Source organism: Odocoileus virginianus, chromosome 28 (assembly GCF_023699985.2).
Source record: "Odocoileus virginianus isolate 20LAN1187 ecotype Illinois chromosome 28, Ovbor_1.2, whole genome shotgun sequence".
Lineage (NCBI taxonomy): Eukaryota > Metazoa > Chordata > Mammalia > Artiodactyla > Cervidae > Odocoileus > Odocoileus virginianus.
The window spans coordinates 34,410,841-34,432,835 of NC_069701.1; the positions used below are offsets into that span (position 1 = coordinate 34,410,841).

General features: G+C 48.6%; 2 long non-coding RNA genes and 1 pseudogene across 3 annotated transcripts in view; 2 read left to right on the forward strand and 1 right to left on the reverse strand.

The window, feature by feature from the left end:
* The first annotated feature begins 529 nt into the window (after window positions 1-529).
* On the forward strand, window positions 530-1,534 carry LOC110153010 (transmembrane protein 183 pseudogene; annotated as a pseudogene).
* Window positions 1,535-6,463: 4,929 nt separating this feature from the next.
* The window catches only part of LOC139031861 (uncharacterized), a 28,347-nt gene continuing 12,815 nt past the window's right edge, over window positions 6,464-21,995 (forward strand). The window contains exons 1-2 of one of the 2 annotated variants that reach the window (XR_011484370.1): window positions 6,464-6,550; window positions 8,466-16,270. This is a non-coding gene — a long non-coding RNA (uncharacterized lncRNA). The remainder of the gene's footprint in view (window positions 6,551-8,465; window positions 16,271-21,995) is intronic. The other variant, XR_011484371.1, reaches the window with a different exon arrangement.
* Window positions 11,496-21,995, reverse strand: part of LOC139031860 (uncharacterized) — a 29,365-nt gene continuing 18,865 nt past the window's right edge. Inside the window, exon 3 of the long non-coding RNA XR_011484369.1 lies at window positions 11,496-21,796. This is a non-coding gene — a long non-coding RNA (uncharacterized lncRNA). The remainder of the gene's footprint in view (window positions 21,797-21,995) is intronic.

The window sequence follows — 21,995 nt, forward strand, 5'->3', positions numbered from 1 at the left end:
CTTCGGGGCTTCCCTTGTGACTCAGTTGGTAAGAAAACATCTACTTCTGCTTCACTGACTACACTAAAGCCTTTGTATGGATAACAGCAAAGTGTGGAATGTTCTTCAAGATATGGAAATACCAGAGCACCGTACCTGCCTCCTGTGAAACCAGAATGCAGGATAAGAAGCAACAGTTAGAACCAGACATGGAACAATGTACTGGTTCAAAATTGGGAAAGGAGTACATCAAGGCTGTATATCATCACCCTGTTTATTTAACTTCTATGCAAAGTACATCATGCAAAATGCCAGGCTGGATGAAGCACAAGCTGGAATCAAGATTTCCAGGAGAAATATCAATAACCTCAGATAGGCAGATGACACCACCCTTATGGCAGAAAGTGAAGAAGAACTAAAGAGCCTCTTGACAAAGATGAAAGAGAAGAGTGAAAAAACTGGCTTAAAGCTCAATATTCAGGAGTGGGATGGCAGCGGAGCCAGCCAGAGTTGGCCCTAGGCTGACAGATCCCACACTCTGGCCTGAAACATGGCCTGGGGTCCTGGCCCTTTAACCCAGTCTCACCCCAACACGGTCGCCATGCCCAAGAGAGGGAAGCGACTCAAGTTCCGGGCCCAAGATGCCTGCTCAGGCAGAGTGACCATGGTGGATTATGCCAACTCAGATCTGGCAGAGGTCTTCAGGGTCAAGGGTCAAGGGTCAAGAAAGCTGTCGCCAATGCTGTTCAGTAGGAAGCCTCCCAGGTTCCTGCAGTGGAAGCTCTTTCTGGGGCTGGTGAGCCCTGCAACATCATCGACAACAGTGGGGAGACTGATGCCCAGGAGGAAAGCATCTGTGAGAGAACTATCTCCAGAGAAAAGAAAAGCAAGAGGCACAGAGAAGACTTGGATGGACTGGAGGAGAAGAGTATTCCATGGATATTTGGCTATTGCTGGCCTCCTGTATCTGTCCTGAGGACATTGTGAATTTTTCCCTGATTTGTAAGAATGCATGGACTGTCACTTGCACTGCTGCCTTTTAGACGAGGTTGTACCTCCCTCTCTGCCTTTGCACCTGTGACCAGAGTCGGTGAAGAAGCTGCTCTGTCTTCAGGCATGTGTGATCCGATCTCTGTACCATAAGTATGAGCCATCTGCTGCTCGAATCTCCGAGAATCCAGCCATTCCAGAAAGTACTTCTAGCACATTAAAGACTTACAAATGCTTACTTTTCTGATGCAGAAAGATTATTGGGAACAGACAGGATCCAATGTGGGAATTCAACTGCAAGTTTGAAAAACAGTCCCCAAGATTAAAAAGCAAGTGTATCGGAGGATTGCAGCCTCCCATTCAGTACAAAGATGTTCATAACAATCCAGACCAGGACTGCTGCCTACTGCAGGTCACCACCCTCAATTTCATCTTTATTCCAATTGTCATGGGAATGATATTTACCCTGTTTACTATCAATGTGAGCACGGATAGTGCAGCATCATCGAGTGAGACTGGTGTTCCAAGATTATCATGTCCGTGGTGGTCAGAAACTGCGCAGTGAACAGGGTGTGCAAGTCATCCTGAGCCCAGCACACAGCGTTCAACTTTTTGACTGGTGGCATCCTCAGTATCCGTTTTCCCTGAGCGTAGATATTGCTTCCTGTCACCGAGAGCAGCCCTGAGCTAAGCCAGTCCATTTGTAATCAGATTCCAGTTTGGAAGGGGCAGCTGGTTTGTATATCTAGTCAGTAATGCGCATGCTCTTTAGGGTTCTGGGGCTCCTGGTTGAAGAAGGAGAAGGATTGAATCAGGAGGAAAAACAGCTATGATTTATAGACATATTTTAATATAAAATTTTGCATTTGAAAGGAGAAACCTGGCCCTATTTTCTGTGTTAAGCCCCGTTTGGTGCTACTGAGTTTTTTGTTCTTTATTCTTTTATCCCAGCCAAAGTGGATGATCTTGTTTTAGGGGAAAATTAAACTCTTAAATCTCCAAACAAGGAAATTTTAGCATTCCTTTATGGATCAGAGTAACCTTAGAGGCCTAAAATTGTTGCTACTATTGCTTTCAGTTTAGCTGCCCCTCAAATTCAAGTGAATATTTCCTTGTTTCCCTTTACCCTTATCTAAAAATAAAGCAGGTGACAGGGTTTTCAGAATCTTAAAAAAAAAAAAAAATTCAAAAAACTAAGATCATGGCATCTGGTCCCATCACTTCATGGCAAATAGATGGGGAAACAATGGAAAGACTGACAGTCTTTATTTTCTTGGGCTCCAAAATCATTGCAGATGGTGGCTGCAGCCATGAAATTAAAAGATGCTTGCTCCTTGGAAGAAAAGCTATAGCCTAGACAGCATATTAAAAAACAGACATTATTTTGCCAACAACAGTCCATCCAGTCAAAGCTATGGTTTTTCCAGTAATTATGTATGGATATGAGAGTTGGACTGTAAAGAAAGCTGAACACCGAAGAACTAATGCTTTTGAACTGTGGTGTTGGAGAAGACTCTTGAGAGTCCCTTGAACTGTAAGGAGATCAATCCTAAACTAGTTAAACCAGTCAATCATAAAGGAAATCAGTCCTATATATTTATTGGAAGGACAGATGCTAAAGCTGAAGCTCCAGTACTTTGACCACCTGATGCAAAAAACTGACTCACTGGAAAAAACCCTGATACTGGGAAAGGTTGAAGGCAGGAGGAGGGAATGACAGAAGATGAGATGGCTGGATGGCGTCACCAACTCAATGGACATGAGTTTGAGCAAGCTCCAAGAGTTGGTGATGGACAGGGAAACCTGGCGTGCTGCAGTCCATGGGGTCACAAAGAGTCGGACATGACTGAACGACTGAACTAACTCACTGATAAGATATTGAGCGTAGTTCCCCATGCTATATAGTAGGTCCTTTTTGCTTATCTATTATGTTCAAGTTTTTGAAAAATCAATTTACTTTTGATGTCTTTTCCCTTAAGTGTCTAGACCTACACTGCCCAATACAGTAGCCCCCAGCTCCATCAGTTACTTAAATTTAGATCAGTTAGCATTAAATAAAATGAAAGATTCAGATCCTTAGTCACATTAGCTACATGTCAATTGTCCAGTGGCCACATGTGATTAGCAGCTCCTGTATTTCTATCAGCCCGGAAAATACTACTGAACCGTGCTGGTCTCCACTGTAAGACCTTTCCTGAGAGTGGGAACCAAATCGGCCTCTTTTATCACCATATACCCAACGTCTGGCATTTTATTGCTATTTTGTGAAGGAAGGAGGGAAAGGAGGAAGTAAAAAAGAAGGAAGGAAGGAAGGGTTGTTTTTAGAGCCATTCCTTCATTTCATCTTCTCCATGGATCTGTAGGGAGGGAGAATGACTTTCTATTTTTTTTCAGGTGAGGAGCAGGGTTGGGAGTGAAATACCACACCCACTGTCACTGATCATGACCCTAGACCCTCCCACTCTCTCAACGAGGCAGACACCCAGTGATTCCTACGACATTTGGACAGAATAGGGAGTTGATGGCCTGGACAGAAAACAGTAGAGGCAATAGAAAAGTCATTCTGACTCTGGTAGAATCAAGGCACTTTTGACTTGACAAGGACTTTGAGCAGGACCTTATCCACTCTCCATGTTTTATAGGAGAGAGGCCTTAAGAAGTTATATGTCCACAGGATTAGTGAAGAAGCAAAAAGGCTTGATTAGGATCAGTCCCTGGAGCTTGGCAGGCTGTGGCTTTAGGGGAGTCACTGAAGATTACAGCAGGGAGATCAGTTCCGTGGCCTCTTAAGATCAGTCTGGTAGCTGGACCAGACAAATCGAGGCTGAGGAAGGAAAAAGTCAGAAAGCAACTGTAACCAGAAGCAGGATGGTAGTGGCAGGGATAAATGGGAGTCAATGAAATCTGAATAACATGAAAGAAAGAATATTGAGGAGGGAAGAGAGAGGGCAATGGGGATCATGTGTTTTGTTACTGGGAGCCCGGAAGTATGATAATACAGATGATAATACTGGGCAGAAAAAAATTTGGGAAAGAAGTTGACGTATCCAGAAAGGTAAAGTGAGTCTTAGACATGATGAATGACTCACTCCTAGAACATTTATACTATTAACAAAAGCTATGTTATAAGTAGTATATAGTGTTTACATCTTTGTTTTATTTTGTGGGAAACAGAGGTCCAGAGAGGAGAGGCGCTGGTTTAAAGGCACACCGTTTGTGTAAAATAAGACTGAACTGGAACTCAGGCCTCCTGAGTTTCATTCCAGGCCTCTGAAATTCCTCTAATCACCCTCACCCAAGACCTCCCAAGGCAGATTTGCTGGCTGATAAACAGATGCTATTTAACTTTACACTTAACTTCAACTTAACCCTGAATTCTCTCTAGTAAAATCTCACCTGATCATGGATTACACAGAGGAAGTCTAAATTTATACAGATCCTTATCACATATCCTTGGGCTTGAACAACACAGTCTGATGAAGACCTCTGAATGGGTTTTCAGTTAGTACCTTTGTGGTTTGGAGTACATTATTTATTGTCTCCGAGTCTACATTTCCTCCTCCATAAAGCATAAATGAAAAAACCTGCCTCACAGGTAGTGACTCACTTGTGAAATAATACATGGAAGGCACCCAGCATATTTCTATTGTATCCTAACTATTGGCTGTATATATTCTAGTTCCTTCCCCAGAGTGCTGCATAGGTGATCAGTTTGGCTCATCACAGCATTAGGTTTGCTGAATTAGGGAGATCAAAGACATGAAAATTCCTTGAAAATAGAAACCCGCTGGTATTGCTAAGAGCACAATGAATTAGCGTAGAGGAATCAGATTGTGGGACTTCCCAGGTGGTGCTGTGGTGAAGAAGCTGCCTGCCAATGCGGGAGATGCAGGAGACACGGGTTTGATCCCTGGGTCAGGAAGTTCTGCTGGAATAGGAAATGACAACCTGCTCCAGTATTCCTGTCTGGAAAATTCCATGGACATAGGAGCCTAGCAGGCTATAGTCCATGGGGTCGCAAAGTGTTAGACACGACTGAGCATGCATGCATGCAGTCAGATTGGGGGGATGTTGTCTATGGAGATGGGGCAAAAGTCACGACAATGTCTTGAAAGAGGACACTGCAGGGTGTGGGTGTTGCTAACATAACATTGCCAGTGCTGGAAGAAGCATGGTGACCCAGCCTCCTCTTCCTTTCCTGTCCAGTTCTGGGGACACTTTCACTGGAACAGACAGAAGAGGAATCACTTTCCTATCAGCTTATTGACCAGGTCTCCTGGGGAGGAGGTAAGAATTTGTAATTTATCTCTTAGGTTAATTATCAACAGGCTTTGTGATTGATCAGCAGGGTGATCTCTCCCAGGGTCATTCTAAAACCGTGTACCTCAAACTGGGACTTGAACTCAGCCAAAACCCTGACTGAAACTTGAACCCACGCAGCCAGGACTTGAATCCAGCCGAAACCCACGGTCTTCCCACTGAAATCACACACCTGGTTTCAGGACTTAACGAAGCTCTGGCTCTTGATGTCTTATTGCAGAAAGAATTCAGAGAGAGACAAAGTGGTGGGTAAGAAGTGGATATATTTAGAGAGAAACACATTCCACAGACAGAGCGTGGGCCATCTCAGAAGGTGCCAGAGCTCTGAAATATGGTGGTGTTAGTTTTAATGGACTGGGTAATTTCATAAGCTAATGAGTGGAAGAATTATTCCAACTATTTTAGGGAAGGGGTGGAGATTCCCAGGAACTGGGCCACCTCTCACTTTTTGGTCTTTGATAGTCGGCCTTGGAAGTGTCATGGTGCCTCTGAGTGTGCCGTTTCCCTTGCTGATGTGTTACAATGAGTGTGCACTGAGGCTCAAAGTCTGGTGGAAGTTGACTTATCTGCATCTTGGACCCATTTGATTCTAATCTGTTTATGTCATGTCCTCTTTCAAAAGGCTATGTCATTCCTTCAAAGGGTGTGTCCTGCTCTCCTCCCTCCTGTTTCAATTCAGGTCCTATCCCCCAGAGAATATCACAGCACCCTCTCTGACTTCAGCCTCTTCTTCAGTCACCTGCTCATGTGAATCCTTAATAGCAGTCCTGGGCTTGAGTGTGGGCAGGCGGCCCAGAGGGGAGACAGTCTTCCAGTGTGTGTTCACACCAGCCTGCTTCTTACAGCCTGGTGTTCGCCTGTCCACGTGTTCACTCGCTCAATAATCACTGAAGCCTATGATGTGCCAGGCAGTCTGAGAGGGGGGACACACAGCAGGCGGGCAAAAGGACCTGGTCCCTGCTCTCAGGAAGCCTCCAGTCTAGTGGGAAGAAAAGCAATAACCCAGTCAACAAAGTGAGACAGCTGCTATGAAGGAAACCGGGCTGTAGAAGCTAAGGGGTGGGGGTGGAGGTGGTGATGGTGCTCAGTGGGAGGAGGCGGGCAGGTTGGCGAGAATCCTGCTGAGCTATGACTTGGGTCAGACGTGGGCGGGGAGAGAGGAGAACACTTGGGGAAAGAACCTGATTTTTCAAAACCAGCAAGCAGGCTTGAAGTGGGGCGTTTGGACAACTCTAAGTGCAATGGGAAAGGGCTCAAGCAGGTGGGTGACAGGACCCGGGGTGTATTTTAAGGTGGTTCAAGCTGAGTGGAGCAGGGAGGGGTCAGGAGGCTCTGCTGGGGAGCGAGAGGGAGTCTGGAGATGCTGCAGCTACAGACAGGCTCTCCATGGGGCAGGATTCTGGGGAGGGCGTGGGGGCAGGGAAGAGTTCCCCATTCAGCTAATGCGTCTGGAACGTCCTGCTGGAAGCTGGCATTAGAGCAGGGACTTTGCTTGTGAGAACAACTAGCCTGAGCCAGACCTCCTAAATCTTCTCCTGCAGCGCCCTGGGGGTGAGCTGGCCGCTTCTTACAATGAAAGAAAGCAGGAGGCCTCTGCAAGCCCAAGAGTGGCTGGTGGATGAATCAAAGCTTTGCATGAGGCCTTTGCAAAGGCTTTGCTCAAGGGTGGCAGACATGGGAACAGCCTGGGAAGCTTCCTGGGATGGCCCTGTTTTCAGGGTGCTCAGGAGTTTGGGGTTTCTTGTTATGAGTAACGGGACCTGGGTGTGAGTACGTCTGAGCAGAGTCCACGGCTCACTGCATCTGTCTACATCACAGCAGGACTTCGGACCCTCTAGGCTAGTGTATGCAAACCCTTTTTTATTCTCATGCCCCTAAGGATCCGTTTTAGACAGTTACCCCAAATCATATCCCATCTAGAAAGTTTAATACCATAGATGACTGTCCACTTATTGTTTGTATATCTATGTTTATTTCTGTTTGTCTTTTAACTTTTTTATGTTGGAGAATAGCTGATTAACAATGTTATGATGGTTTTGGGCGAACAGGAAAGGGACCCAACCAAATATATACATGTAGCCATTCTCCCACAAACTCCCCTCTCATCAAGACTGCCAGAGAGTATTGAGCAGAGTTCCCTGTTGCTTGTCTGTCTGTGTTTATATATAGAAAGAGTAAGATTTTTTCAGCCCCCAAGAAGGCAATTTTTGTCTCCTTGGCAGTGATCCTGCCCCCCTGAGATCAAAACCTCCTCACTTATTACAGGACCAGAGAGAGTAGCTCCTGTGACTCTCTGACCTGCCCACTTTGGCATCTTGAAAGAACTTGCCTGGTGGCCACCCAGTGTTGCAGAAGACCTTGTGCTTCCCAAGGTCGCCTTCCCACACTCCCAAAGTAGCTGGACCTGATGGCCCCAAAGGGTGATGATGTCTCACGGAAAGGAGGTGCGTGCCTCTCCCCTTTCCATCCCTCTGTGTCCCCTGGCCGGTGGCTGCATGGCCACCTTAAATCCCAGAGAGATCCCATGAAAGCATCCTTCAGGGAATCCCCTGGTAGTCCAATGATTAAGACTGTGCTCGCAATGCAGGTGGCATCCGTTCAATCCCACATGCCAGTTGGTGCAGCAAAAAAATTTCTTCAACCAAGTGAACCCAGGTTGAGCAAAGACACCACCAACCATCTGTCTGCCCTCAAGGCTCCCAGACACACTCTGTGATGAGCCCTCTCACTGACTCATCAGTAAAAGCAGCAATGCAGCAGCAGCCGCAGCCAAATCCCAGCTGGGCTCAGCTGGTCTGCACAGTCAGACCTTACGGTTCTGACAGCGTTCCATCTTTTTTTTTTTTTTTTTTAATTTTTATTAGTTGGAGGCTAATTACTTTACATCATTACAGTAGTTTTTGTTATACATTGATATGAATTAGCCATGGATTTACATGTACTCCCCATCCCAGTCCCCCCTCCCACCTCTCTCTCCACCCGATCCCTCTGGGTCTTCCCAGTGCACCAGGCCCGAGCACTTGTCTCATGTACCCAACCTGAGCTGGTCATCCATTTCACCCTAGATAATATACATGTTTCAATGCTGTTCTCCTGAAACATCCCACCCTCGCCTTCTCCCAGAGTCCACAAGTCTGTTCCATACATCTGAGTCTCTTTTTCTGTTTTGCATATAGGGTTATCGTTACCATCTTTCTAAAGTCCATATATATGTGTTAGTATACTGTAATGGTCTTCCGACTGCCGGCGACGGCCGGGTATGGGCCCGACGCTCCAGCGCCATCCATTTTCAGGGCTAGTTGATTCGGCAGGTGAGTTGTTACACACTCCTTAGCGGATTCCGACTTCCATGGCCACCGTCCTGCTCTGACAGCGTTCCATCTTACAGGTGAGAAATCTGGGACCAGATAGGTTCTCCTAGAAGCAAGGTCATGGAGTGACGATTGCAAGGCCTCCTTTCCTTGTCCTGCACCAGATGAGCAGGGAGCCTCCCCTAAGAGCCTCCACCCAGAAGAACTGGGGAACTGGTCACGCGTCCCGGGTCTCTCTGGAGCCTCACCAGCCACGATTTGGTTTGCTGCCTGTCCATACCCTGGCATTTAGAAATGCTGGGGCTTCGCTGATGGCTCTGCAGTAAAGAACCCACCTGCCAGTGTAGAAAACGCAGGAGATTCGGGTCAGATCTCTGGGTGGGGACAATCCCCTAGAGAAGGAAATGGCACCCTGCTCCAGTAGGCTTGCTTGGGAAGTCCCATGGGTGGAGGTACCTGGTGGGCTACAGTCCATGGCATTGCAAAAGAGGTGGACACAACTTAGCGATTAAACAAGAACAGCAACAATTTAGAGATGTTTATAGCTAATTGATGTGAGAGTTTTGTGCCTACTATCTCTAATTCTAAAGCATTCTCCTCCTGGATACTGGCTGTTTTGGCTTTCATTACTTTAATGATTCATTTTTAATTGTATTTTATGAAAGCATAGATCTGTGATGGATTGGAAATTAGTTTCAAAACACTAGTCCTTCACCATCGATAGTCGGAGAGGCACAGTGCAGAAGCTGTGTGCTTCCCACCTCCCACACACAGTGTGGAAGTTCTTTGACCTCAGCGTTAAAGAAAAATTAATACATGGTTGACTGGCTGAGCTAAAAATGGACGGAGCTCAAAGGTCTTTCTTTCAGCCCTGGGCAGATACAACCTTAGCAACATAAAGCTTGACTCCCGGGTGCTTCTCCATCCACCGAGCTCTGTCCCAGGGGAATGGCTCCATAGCCCATGGGATGTGCAGTGAATGGCTGCACGAACCTTCACTGGGGGCTCTTCTGATCAGAGATTTGGTGGAGCAGTTGTGATCTTGTGTTCTAAGTCACTTCAGTCGTGTTCGACTCTTTGCAACCCCACGGACTGTAGCCCGCCAGGCTCCTCTGTCCATGGGATTCTCCAGACAATACTGGAGTGGGGTGCCATTTCCTTCTCCAGTTGGGATCTTAAAAATCATTTAACCTCTCCTCTCATCGTACCAATGGGGGATCCAGACCGTAAATGGAGCTGACATTTGTTTTCCTATTTCCACTGTCTGGAAGGGTACCTGTCACAGAATACACTAAGAGCCAGAGTCGGGGTCTGACCTGGGGTCCGAGTTCCTGCACCAGTAGCCTGGTTCTGCTGTTGGTGTAAAGCGTCCTCCCTGCATCTCAGCAGCGCCAATTCAGGAGGGAAGATGGACACGGAGTGGGGAGGATGAAGGACAGACCGGAAGAGCTCTCACCACCTGCGATCTTCATGTTGTGGTGCCCTGGGGACCAGCTGGGGCCCCACACCCCAGAGGCGCACACACCCGGCCCAGGGTGGAGGGGCTGTGGTCTCAGGGGCCGCCCCACCACTGACAAGTGTGCCTGAGCCGCCCTGCCTCTGTCCTCCTTGCTCCATCCTCAGAGCACAAAAGGGCTGCACTTCCCCTGCACCCTCAAGTCCTGCACACCTGTCTCTCCTGGCTGCCCCACAGGGAGGGGAATTCCAGGAAAGGTTCACCTTAGCTAAGGTGTCACTCTCCAAAGTCCCACCACACCTAGAAATGCTGAATGAAAGAAAGAAGTGACTTGCTCACATAGCACATAGCTAGGGGCACATAGCAGGCAACTGAAATGCAGGAATGTGTTCTAGCAGAGGGCAGTGCTCTCCTCTCTACCACATTCACTTCTGAAGGGGGCCCAGGCTGCCCAGCCCAGCACTGGGGCCAGAGGCTGACATGACTGAGAGACTAACCCACCCACAAGGTGGGGGGGTGAGCAGTCTGTCCAGGAGAAGAGCAGGGACCAGGAAGACCGAAGGTCACGCATGGCCCTGCTGGGGGAACATGGAGTGCTTCCCCGGGGCTGCAGGGCAGGATGACAGGAAGAGAGGAAAGAGCCAGAAAAGTGAGGTAGGCACCAGACCACAGGGGATCTTCCACGCTGACTTCAGAACCCTGGCAGGAAGATGAAAATGCCTGGACATAAGTAGTACCTTGGGGGCTGGGGAGGAAATACACTTCAGAGATAATTAGAGGTGGAGCTGGGTGGACATGGGATCACTTTGAGGGCGTAAGAAGGTGCAGATTTGCATGTGGGGGCTCATAAAAGTGGCCTCTAGGGAGGATGCCTCCCCTGAGCCACACCCAGCATCAGGAGCTAGGGTGGGAGGTGAGGAGAGGCAGGCTGGCTGCCTCCTTTGCCTTGGGATGAATCTCTCCTACTAGCATGTCCTCCCTTAACATTGCCAGTTCAGACAGGACTCGCAGGTGACTCGAGCTGGTGGGTGACTCCTCTCGGCAGCCAGCATGGGTACCGGGCTGACCCCAGCTCACATTGCCCAATTGCCTCTTCGGCTCGGGCCCCTCGAAGCAGCGCAAGCGGTGCCTTCACCAGGAAGCATCATATGTCTCTAAAGCAGAATCAGAGGTTAGGAGAGAACTTAGAGACGGTCCATTCCTTTATAAGAAAGGAGAGAGCCAGGAGGCGCAGTGAGGCCAATGAACTTGGGCCTGTTCTGCCCCCACTGGTGTCGTATCTCCCTTATAGAACCTCACTTGTCTGCTCGTCCCCTGCTTCGCGTGGCCTTCAGACAGAGGTGGCCAAGGACAGCACGTGGTGCTGCCAGGGCTGGGTGTCGACTGTTCTGCCCGTAGTCCGAGTCCCCGGTCGGGAAAGAAGACTCCTCGAAACAATGCAACTTGCAATAGGGGAATTTATTACCGACTCGAGCCAGGGCCTCCCACCCTCACCAGGGGTGTGAGGACGAAAAGGCCCTGAGCCCCAGTTCTCTCGGGTATTTATTAGGTCAAAAAAAGCAGCAGGTAGTTGGCACAAGCGGATTGGTTACACAGCGGGTAGTTGGCGCAAGCGGATTGGTTACACAGTTGCAAGGCAATTTTTGTTGGCCCAACGTGGGGCTTTCAGCTTTCCCCTGATAGGTTCCCTTTTCTCTTGCTAGGCATATGTTGACTGGCTAGCTCCAGGAGGCCTAATAATTATGTTACCCCGGGAAACTAGGCCTACTCCTAATCTAGGCTGCCTGTCATGGCGTTAGCCATGACAGCCTCATATTTCCCCCCTGTCTTTGTACTTTTGTAGAGGAATCTTTCTCTTCACCCTGTGAAATTGACTGATATTGTTGTCTCAATACCATAATTTGGATGGTATTTAGGCGCTCCTTAATAAATGAGACCAGACGGTTTAAAATGCATGGACCAAAGGTCAGTGACAATATTAATATTATGAGTGGACCCAGGAGGTTGGAAATCAAAGTGGTCAACCAGGGGGAGTGCTGAAACCAAGATTCAAACCAGCCTTGTTGGGCTTCTCATTTTCTCTTCCGCTGGGCTAGTCCTCTCTTACTTTCTGGAGAGATTTTTGTACCACCCCTGAATGGTCGATATAGAAACAGCATTCTTCTTCCAGTGCTGCACATAATCCTCCTTGTTGCAGAAACAACAAATCTAAACCTCTTCTATTCTGTAACACTACTTCAGCCAAGGAGCTCAAGGATTCTTGGAGGCGTGAAATGGACTTCTCGAGTTTTCGCAACCCCAAGCGGCGCAATAAAAAGAGTCAACTCTCCCACATTTTTCAATTTGGTTCCGATCCCTTCTTCCCCCCGGGCAGACATAGACAGGCACCTGTTCGTAGTACCGTGGGCCTTTTCGCTCACAGTTACGGGTGAACAGACCGAAAGAGCCGTGGGCAAAGAACTTGGTCAGTTGGTGGGGACCAAACCCATTACCGTCAGCCGCCAGCACGCACAAATCAAAGGTCAGTACTGGTCACCATGTCTCTTTGGGGGCCACGTTGGAGCTCGAATTAAGCACTTCTCCAGTCTCAGGATTGTAGATCACCCAAGTCAGGTTAGCCGGCTGATGGGGGTTGTGGCTGGTTGCTCCTGGGCCGATGAAAACTGTATCAGCAGGAGAGTTAAGAGGGCTCCCGTCGTATGAGTTTCAGTTTTAAAGGATTTGACGGGTGAGGTCTTGCCTCCCATTCTGCTTGCGCCTTCTCCTGTTCTTCCGGGGTGGCTTGTCGAGTGTGATTGCAGTGAACCTAGGGCCCAATCCCGTCGACCTTAACAGCAGTAGAAGTGGTAAGGAGAACAACATAAGGGCCTTTCCATCTAGGTTCTGATGCTTTAGATTGGTGTCGTTTTACCCAAACCCAGTCACCCGGGCCAATATTATGTGAGGGGATGGTCCCCTTGCTTGTTCCCTCGTGTATCTCTCGAATTAATTTTCAAACATGGCTATGCACCTTACTTAATGCCATCAGTGTTTGCTGGAATTGTCCCAAGGTAGGGGGTGGTAGGCATTTTCCCTTGAATATAGGACACACAGGAGGGGGTCTTCCATACAGAATCTCAAAAGGGGTAAGATTCAGCTTATAAGGGGTGTTACGCGCTCGAAACAGCGAGAAGGGAAGGAGGGTCACCCAGTCTCCGACAGTCTCTATTGCCAACTTTGTCAAAGTTTCTTTTAGGGTCTGATTTATTCTTTCAACCTGTCCTGAGCTCTGGGGATTATATTCACAATGTAACTTCCATTTTGTCCCCAGATCTTGGGCCAGCCCTTGTACAATCTGGCTCACAAAGGCAGGTCCATTATCAGAGCCCATAGTCACTGGCAGCCCGTACCTAGGCACTATCTCTTCTAAGATCTTTTTAGCAACCAGTGTTGCTGTCTCTCCCTTAGTGGGGAAGGCTTCTACCCACCCCGAGAAGGTATCTACCAGAACCAACAGATAGCGATACCCGTACTTGCCTGGCCTTACCTCAGTGAAATCTATCTCCCAGTGTTGCCCTGGCTTTTCCCCTCAGTACCTCGTTCCCGTGTGCTGCTTCTTCCCTGTCCTCATCAGCTGGCACGCTTTGCAAGCCTGAATTATCTCTCGTACAGTTGCATTTTGTCGAGGGAACCTCAGGCAGGCCGTCTGGAGAAGTGTCAAGGTCTTTTTTTCCCCCAAGTGTGTAGTTGTGTGCAGGTGTTCACATAGGTGATGACCCAGGATGGCAGGCAATATCAGGTTGTTGTTTTGACCTCAGTACCATCTATCTTTGTCATCCTTCTGGAGGGTGGTATCCTCGTTGATCCAAACGAGGTCAGGGAGGGAATAGTCGGGGACTGGCGGCAGAGTCCCCATACCAGGAGGTGGAAGTCCCACGGCTAATATAGGGGCGGCATAGTCTCAGCTAGCCGCTTCTCGAGCAGCCGCATCAGCAGCCCGATTGCCCCGTGCCCTAGGGTCTTCTCCTTTCTGGTGACCGGGGACATGTACAATTGTTACTGTCCGGGGCAGTTGAACAGCTTTCAGGAGCCTGCGGATCTCGGGCAAATTCTTGACTCTTTTTCCCTCCACTGTTCTAAATCTCCTTTCCTGGTATATCGGACCTTGAATATGGACAGTGCTAAAAGCATATTGGTTGTCCGTAAAAATGGTGACTCTCTTTCCTTTTACTTGTTCCAGCGCCTGTATTAGGGCAATCAACTCTGCTTTTTGTGCAGACGTGTTTGGGGGAAGTGTCTCAGCCCATGTTGTCTGTCCAGAATCATCAACTATAGCGGCTCCCGCCTTTTTTTGTCTATCTTTTACATAGCTGCTCCCATCAGTGAGGGGAGTTTTTGAACCCTTCTGGGAGGCGGGTCCAAGTTAGTTGTACTACCGGTTGGCCTTCTCCATCAGTCCACTCAAAGGCAAATATCTCCTGGCTCTGGACCGCCAGGGGTAGGCTGAAAAAAAAGCATCTTTCAAGTCCAACACAGTGTACCAAGTGTACTCAGGCAGCAGACTGCTCAGGAGGGTATACGGGTTGGGGACAGTGGGGTGTGTGTCACTCACCCACTTGTTGACTTCTCGCAGGTCCTGGACAGGTCTGTAATCCATACTCCCTGGCTTCTTCACTGGTAGTAACGGGGTGTTCCAAGGGGATTGGCACTGCTTGAGAATTCCGGCATCCATGAGCCATCGAATGTGGGGAGTGATTCCCCCGCCGAGCCTCCTGGCTCATAGGGTACTGCCTCACCCTCTCAGGAGTCGCCTCGGCTTTTAGTTCGATGACGACGGGATGTCTCTGTTTAGCCAGTCCCATTCCTGCCGTTTCTGCCCAGGCCAACGGGTATTTGTGGACCCACGGTTGTATATATGGTGCTGTGACCTCTGAGGGCTTAGGCACAAAAAGTCTGTATTCATCTCTTAAAGCTAGAGACAAGACATGTATCGGCTGCCCAAGTCCATCCGTGACTGACATCCCCCAGGGTCAAAATGGATCTGAGCATTAACTTTAGTCAACAAGTCCCGTCCAAGTAGAGGGGCTGGGCATTCTGGTATCACCAAAAACGAATGGGACACCTGGTGGGTCCCCAGATTTCCATGGTCCAGCAATATCTTTTTGTCCCTGTGGCTCCCTGCACCAAGCTGGTTTTCTTAGACATTGGTCCCAGTTTTTGATTTAAAACAGAGTGTTGGATGCCAGTGTCCACCATGAAGCCAACGGGTTTCCCCTCCACATGTATGGTTACCCAGGACTCGGGGAGGGGTGCCGAGTCTCGACTCCCCTAGTCACTGTCTTCCCCCGCATATAGAACTCGAGTTCCAGGGGAGATTCTCTCTCTCTGGGTCGTTCCTCCCCTCGGGTCCCTCTTAGGGCACTCGTTTTTCCAGTGTCCCTGTTCTTTGCAGTAAGCGCACTGATCTTTCTTTAGGGCCTGCCTTTTTGGTCTCTCTTTTTCTCCCGACGAAGTCGTTTCTCCCTTTCTTCTGGGGTCTCCCTATTATTAAATACCTTTTCAGCTGCTTTCAGTAAATCCTGTATCGTCTGTTCTCCTAACCCCTCTATCTTTTGTAATTTTCTCCTAATATCTGGGGCTGCCTAATTCACAAACGCTAACAGAACTGCAGCGCGTGACTCCTCAGCCTGGGGGTCCATAGGTGTATATTGCCTAAAGGCTTCCATCAGCCTCTCTAGGAAGGCTGCCGGGCTCTCAGTGGGCTCTTGCCTTACTAAATTTACCTTCGCCAAATTTGTCGGCTTTCTAGCTGCGGCCCGCAGGTCAGCCATTAGAGTCTGGCGGTACACACGGAGACGCCCTCTACCTTCCGCTCGCTCAAAATCCCAGTTAGGCCGCAACAGAGGAAACCCCTCGTCCACGAGATGAGGCTGGGCGGTTGGTCTCCCGTCGGCCCCCGGGGCCCGTTTCCGTGTCTCTGCCAGGATTCGCTCCCGTTCTTCCGTGGTGAAGAGCACCTGCAACAGCTGCTGACAGTCATCCCAGGTGGGGTTGTGAGTGAACAAAATGGAATCTAAGAGGTCAATGAGGCCTTGGGGTTTCTCCGAAAAAGGAGGGTTTTGGGTTTTCCAATTATACAGATCACTCGTGGAAAAGGGCCAGTACTGATATGTTCACTCTCCGTCCAGATTAGCTGGTCCCACTCGGACGGGGAGTGCCTGTACAGTAAATGAAGGTAACTCTGGGTCCCCATGATCCTGCTCACCCCTATTTCCTCTATTCCTTCTCCGGGGTCGGGGTTCCCTTGTCCCTTCTGATTCATCGGGGGGGGGGGGTCTTCCCCCCGGGGGAATTTGCAACGGAGGAGGGGCATATGGCGGGGGCCTAATTTCCGTCTCCAAGTCAATCAGGTTCCTGTTCGAGGATTCCTGCAAGACCGGTTTTGGGCCCTTATTCTTCTTGGCTTCCTCTGGGGGAGTGGGGGTTTCCATAACCAGGGCCTGTACATTAGGAGAATCAGGGAGTTTGTGAACAAAAGGTTTTAACCATTCGGGCGGATCTTCTATTAGATCTTGCCAGACCATAACATATGGGACTTGGCTCGGGTGGCCCCAGGGATCAGGAGCCATAACTTTCTCTTTCACCGCCCGAATAATAGAAGGTTGAAAAGTTCTCTCTGGAGGCCATCCAACTTGGAAGGTGGGCCACTCTGCAGAGCAAAAGGTTATTAATTTACTCTTTTTAACCAGTAGCGACAGATCATACGCTCTAGCCCTGACATCCAAGAAATGATCAGTCATGAGAAAGAGTGGGGTAGATTCTCCTTGCCCCATAGCGAGAGTCAGAAGAAAGTCACCGAGAATTACCACCAAAAAAATCCTATCGGGAGTGGTGGTGGCCAGGAGGTTGGGCTTGTGGTATGCTTTGTGGAACTATTTGAGTGCCTTAGTCGTTGCACGGAAGTTTTCTTGTTGGGGGCGGGCACCCTAAGGGTTTCTAGCCCGTTCCGTGACCCCCTTATCCTTTTACGGGAGTCTTCCAGTGGCAGGTGCCCTATCGGCTCTTAAGTGCCTGTCCCGTGCCCACACAGACGGGTTCTTATTTGGCCAGATTCTCGGTTTAGAATACGAGAAAAAAGAAAAGAGTTTCACCCTCTCGGGCTCCCGTTACTGGGGCTGACTTGTTGGGAGGCCTTCAGAATCCACCAGGGAGTAGCCCTGGCCAGGACTCATCAGTTGCCCTGACAACTGTCTGCCTGTTCACTGAAACTCTCAGAAACAGAAATGAGGCTCCAAGGCTTTATAGGAGGAAGTAGACAACGACACACCAGAGAACAACGAGACAGGAGACAATGTCGGCAGTTATACAGACACGAAAGGGCATAGAAAAACACATAGACAGACACACATTGGCAGACAACACAGAACGGGGGGGCGGGACCCCCTGAGTTTCCCTATCCTCTGGAACAAGGGTACCTTACCGAATGGCGTCCACTATTCCCCAGATCCGGGCCTAGGAGAGGAGGTCTCCTTCCTGCAGAGCTGGCTGCCCTCCAGCATGCTCACTGGTCTCAGCCTCATGCCAGCCGGAACGGCCAATCCATTCCCTCATGGAAAGCTTTCCCTCATGCCAGACACCTTCCTGCCTTTTAGCATGGCCCCAGATTTACACTGGGCTTCCTGCACCAGATACCTTCCTGCTTCACAGCAGGGCCCCGGATTTACACTGGACTTTTCCAGACCTGCCTGAGCACCGGTGCTGTTACCTGTCCTTTTTCCCCTTTGTTCCAAAGAGCCTTCTTCCCCGGTCAAGGGATCCTGGACGAGCCCCCAAATGTTCTGCCCGTAGTCCGAGTCCCCGGTCGGGAAAGAAGACTCCTCGAAACAATGCAACTTGCAATAGGGGAATTTATTACTGACTCGAGCCAGGGCCTCCCACCCTCACCAAGGGTGTGAGGACGAAAAGGCCCCGAGCCCCAGTTCTCTCGGGTATTTATTAGGTCAAAAAAAGCAGCAGGTAGTTGGCACAGGCGGATTGGTTACACAGTTGCAAGGCAATTTTTGTTGGCCCAACGTGGGGCTTTCAGCTTTCCCCTGATAGGTTCCCTTTTTTCTTGCTAGGCATATGTTGACTGGCTAGCTCCAGGAGGCCTGATAATTATGTTACCCCGGGAAACTAGGCCTACTCCTAATCTAGGCTGCCTGTCATGGCGTTAGCCGTGACAGCCTCACATCGACTCCCCCGGGGACAGGACCCAGAGTGAGGGATGTGGTCCATCAACACAGGACGGGGCACCTGAGGTCTGACAAGCCTCTGCACAGCTGAGGCAATTGGTGGTGGCTGCATTTTAGTGATACTTTATATATTTCATCGAAGATTTTTAATTTCAATGAGGGTAGATCCAGATGCTTAGACTGCTGTCAGGTACAGGAACCTCTTAGATTTCCTAATTGCTGGCTGATCTTGAACAAGCCAATCGCTGGGCCTGTTTCTCTCTCATAAGGTGAGAAAAGGCTCCCTTCTAGCCCAAGTTACAGCATTGCTGCCACCCTGTTGCATCTTGGCCTACACCCTGGCCTGATACCCCAGGGGGAATCTCATCCGAGAGCCCAGGCCCACATATACCTCCTGTGTTTCAGCTCCGTTCCTGCCACGCCTGCAGCTCTCTTTCCTCCAGTGCTTCTTTGGCACCTTCTAAGCCTCTCAGAGTTAGTCTCAGAAGTTGAACTGTGAGGCCATCTATCAAACCTAACAGCAGTCGTGGGAAGAGAGCCCTAGAGAACAGTGGCAACATTTCTGCCCAGTTCTGCTGGCCTCTTTGGCAAGGAGCCCTTAGATTAGGAGCCAAAAATCTAAATTGTAGTCCTGGTTCAGCAACCTCCCAATTATATTATTAATGGATGCTGAATTGCCTCTAACCTTATAGATAGGTATAAACATCCTATCTATACCTTGTAACTCAGCTGGTAAAGAATCTGCCTGCAATGTGGGATACCTGGGTTCAATCCATGGGTTGGGAAGATCCCCTGGAGGAGGGAAAAGCTACCCACTCCAGTATTCTGGCCTGGAGAATTCCATGGGCTAAGTCCACGGGGTCTCAAAGAGTCGGACACAAGTGAGCGACTTTCATTTCACTTCACGTACGTAGATATGCTTCAGCATCATTTCATTAGCATCTATAACAATTTAAAAGTGCTTTTCTATTCATTAAGTGCAGCCCTCAGAAGTGAGCACTATGTGAAGGTATCTTTGTTATTTGTTTTGCTGCTGTTTTGTCACCAAGTTGTGTCTGACTTTTTGTGACCCCGTGGACTGCTCACACCAGTCTCCCCTGTCCTTCACTATCTCCCAGAGTTTGCTCAGATTCATGTCCACTGAAGTTGGTGATGCTGTCTAACCATGTCATCCTCTGACATCCCCTTACCCTTTGGTTTTCAATCTTTCCCAGCATCAGGGTCTTTTCCAATGAATTGGATCTTTGTATCAGGTGGCCAAAGTATTGGTGTTCTGGTTTCAGCATCAGTCCTTCCAATGAGTATTCAGGTTTATTTCCTTTTAGGATTGTCTGGTTTGATCTCCTTGCTGTCCAAGGGACTCTCAAGAACCGTCTCCAAGACCACAGTTTGAAAGCATCCAGCTTTCACATCCAAACATAACTATTGGAAAAACCATAGCTTTGACTACATGGACCTTTGTCTGCAAAGTGATGTCTCTGCTTCTTAATACGCTGTCTAGGTTTGTCAAATCTCTATTTTTACAAATGAGAAAGCCAAGCATCCAAAAGGTTAATCAATTGCGAGTTTGGAAAGAACTTATACTTTGCAATTAGACCTAATGTTCAAATCCCAGTTACGTGAATTACTCAACTTCACAGAGCTCCAATTTCTGCAACTGTAAAATGGGGACAGTAAGGGCACGTTCAGTTCTCAGGATGTTCCCTCCCGTAGGTCACTCCATGTTTGGGCACAGGCACTGGAGTCAGCTGCCTGGCAAACCAAAGACTATGAATAGGGGTGTTGGCTGGAGACCAGCCTGCCAAAGCCTGTAAGTTCCAGCAGATTGAAGCCTATGTACCCTGGGTCTCTACAAGGTGAGAAGAGAGGACAGAGATATCACCAAGGGCCAGGCAGGAGGAACCTTCAGGATCCAGGCTCTGAGACCCTTTGGAGCTCTGAGACCCCATCAGCCTCCTGTTCAAACACACATGTATGTTTTGTCATGTAGGATGAAGTCTTGCCATGTGAATCTGTCTTATTTGCTGTCCATAACTAGATCACTAATGAAAGAGCTGTGACCTTTGAGTCAGAACTTGAGCTTCCAGTCTTTTTTTTCCCACTAGATTGCCACACAGCCTTGGTTCAATGCCTTAAGCCTTGCTGGACCTTAGCCATCTTGGTGATTTAATGAGGTTGTCCCAGCTCTAAAAACTATGACATTCTGAAATGAGCAAATGCACTTGAACTTAGTAAACTTGGCAGTGAACCCAAGGTCCCCAGAGCAGCTCTTCTTCCTAGGAGGCCCGCTCCATCCACTGACTTTGGCCACCTTGTTCCTGTTGAGCCTGGTATAAGTGGGCCCTCGATCAACAGCTGTTGCATGAATGAATGAATGGTTTTCGTTTTTACCATTTAGCATTTAGACTCTACTCTTACCGAGAAGTACAATTTGGTGGAAAGCGCTTGGGCTACAGAAGCAGACATATTCCAAATCTGCATGTAAGCTGTGGGACCCTGGGCAAGCTACTTAACCTCTCTGAGCCTTAGTGTCCTTATTAGTCCTTGTAGGAGTTGTTATGAGGCTTCATATGGATAACGGATTTAAAGAATTTAACATAGTGTTTGGTGCATAGGAAATGCTCAGGAAATGTTCCTTATCAGTCTTGACAGTCAAAGAAACAAATAGTGGCAAAAGCACGTAAGCCCCAGAACTCCTGAGATGAAACATAGAAACAGCAGTAATCGTAAGTCCTTTATACTGTGTATATCACATCATAGACGGTCAAGTGTTGCTAGTTTTGTTGTATTTGTCTGATCGTATCTTCATAATCCTGTGAGGTAGGGTTTACCTCCATTCTTCAGAAGAGACAGGCTCAGAGGAATAAAGTGACCTACCTGGTCAAGGAGGGTCACACAGACTGTGGGGATCAGAGCTTGGACTAGACTCTGGGCCTTGTAATACCCGTATTCTCTGGGGTCTGGCCCATGGTCCACGTCAGTGTCCTTCCCTGACCTGGATGCTCTGTAAAAATGTATGATAACAACATCTGATATTAGAATGAGAAATCAGAATACTGGATTCCCAAGTATTCTAGACTAAGCATCACCCTTTCGTTCTTACACTGGTTCCCCACCAGATAGTCCCACCCTTGTTTGTTTGGTTTTTTTTTTCCTTGTTTGGTTTTTTAAAAAATATATCTATTTTCTTTTTAGCTGCTCTGGGTCTTCTTTGTTGCTGCGAGTGGGCTCTCTGTAGTTCCAGTGAGCAGGGGCTACTCTCCAGTTGCGGTGCTCAGGCTTCTCACTTCAGTGGCTGCCCTTGTCTCGGAGCACAGGCTCTAGAGCACATGCTCAGTACTTGCAGCGCACAGGCTTAGTTGCCCCGCGGCCGTGACATTTTCCCAACCTGGATCGAACCCATGTCCTCTGCCTTGGCAGGTGGATTCTTATCCACTGGACCACCAGGGTAGTCCAGCCTTGTCTTTATATACATTATGTTCAGTCTCCTCTTCATATCTCCAGGAAGCTCCTCCTATTTTGATATTCTAGAATTTCGAAAAAAAAAAAAAAGCTTTTCATCTTATATTTGTAATATGGCTGATTGACAATATTGTGATAGTTTCAGATGCACCGCAAAGTGATCCAGCCATACATACACATGGATCCTTTCTCCCCCAAACTCCCCTCCCATCCAGGCTGCCACATGGCGTTCAGCAGGGTTCCCTGTGGTACACAGTAGGACCT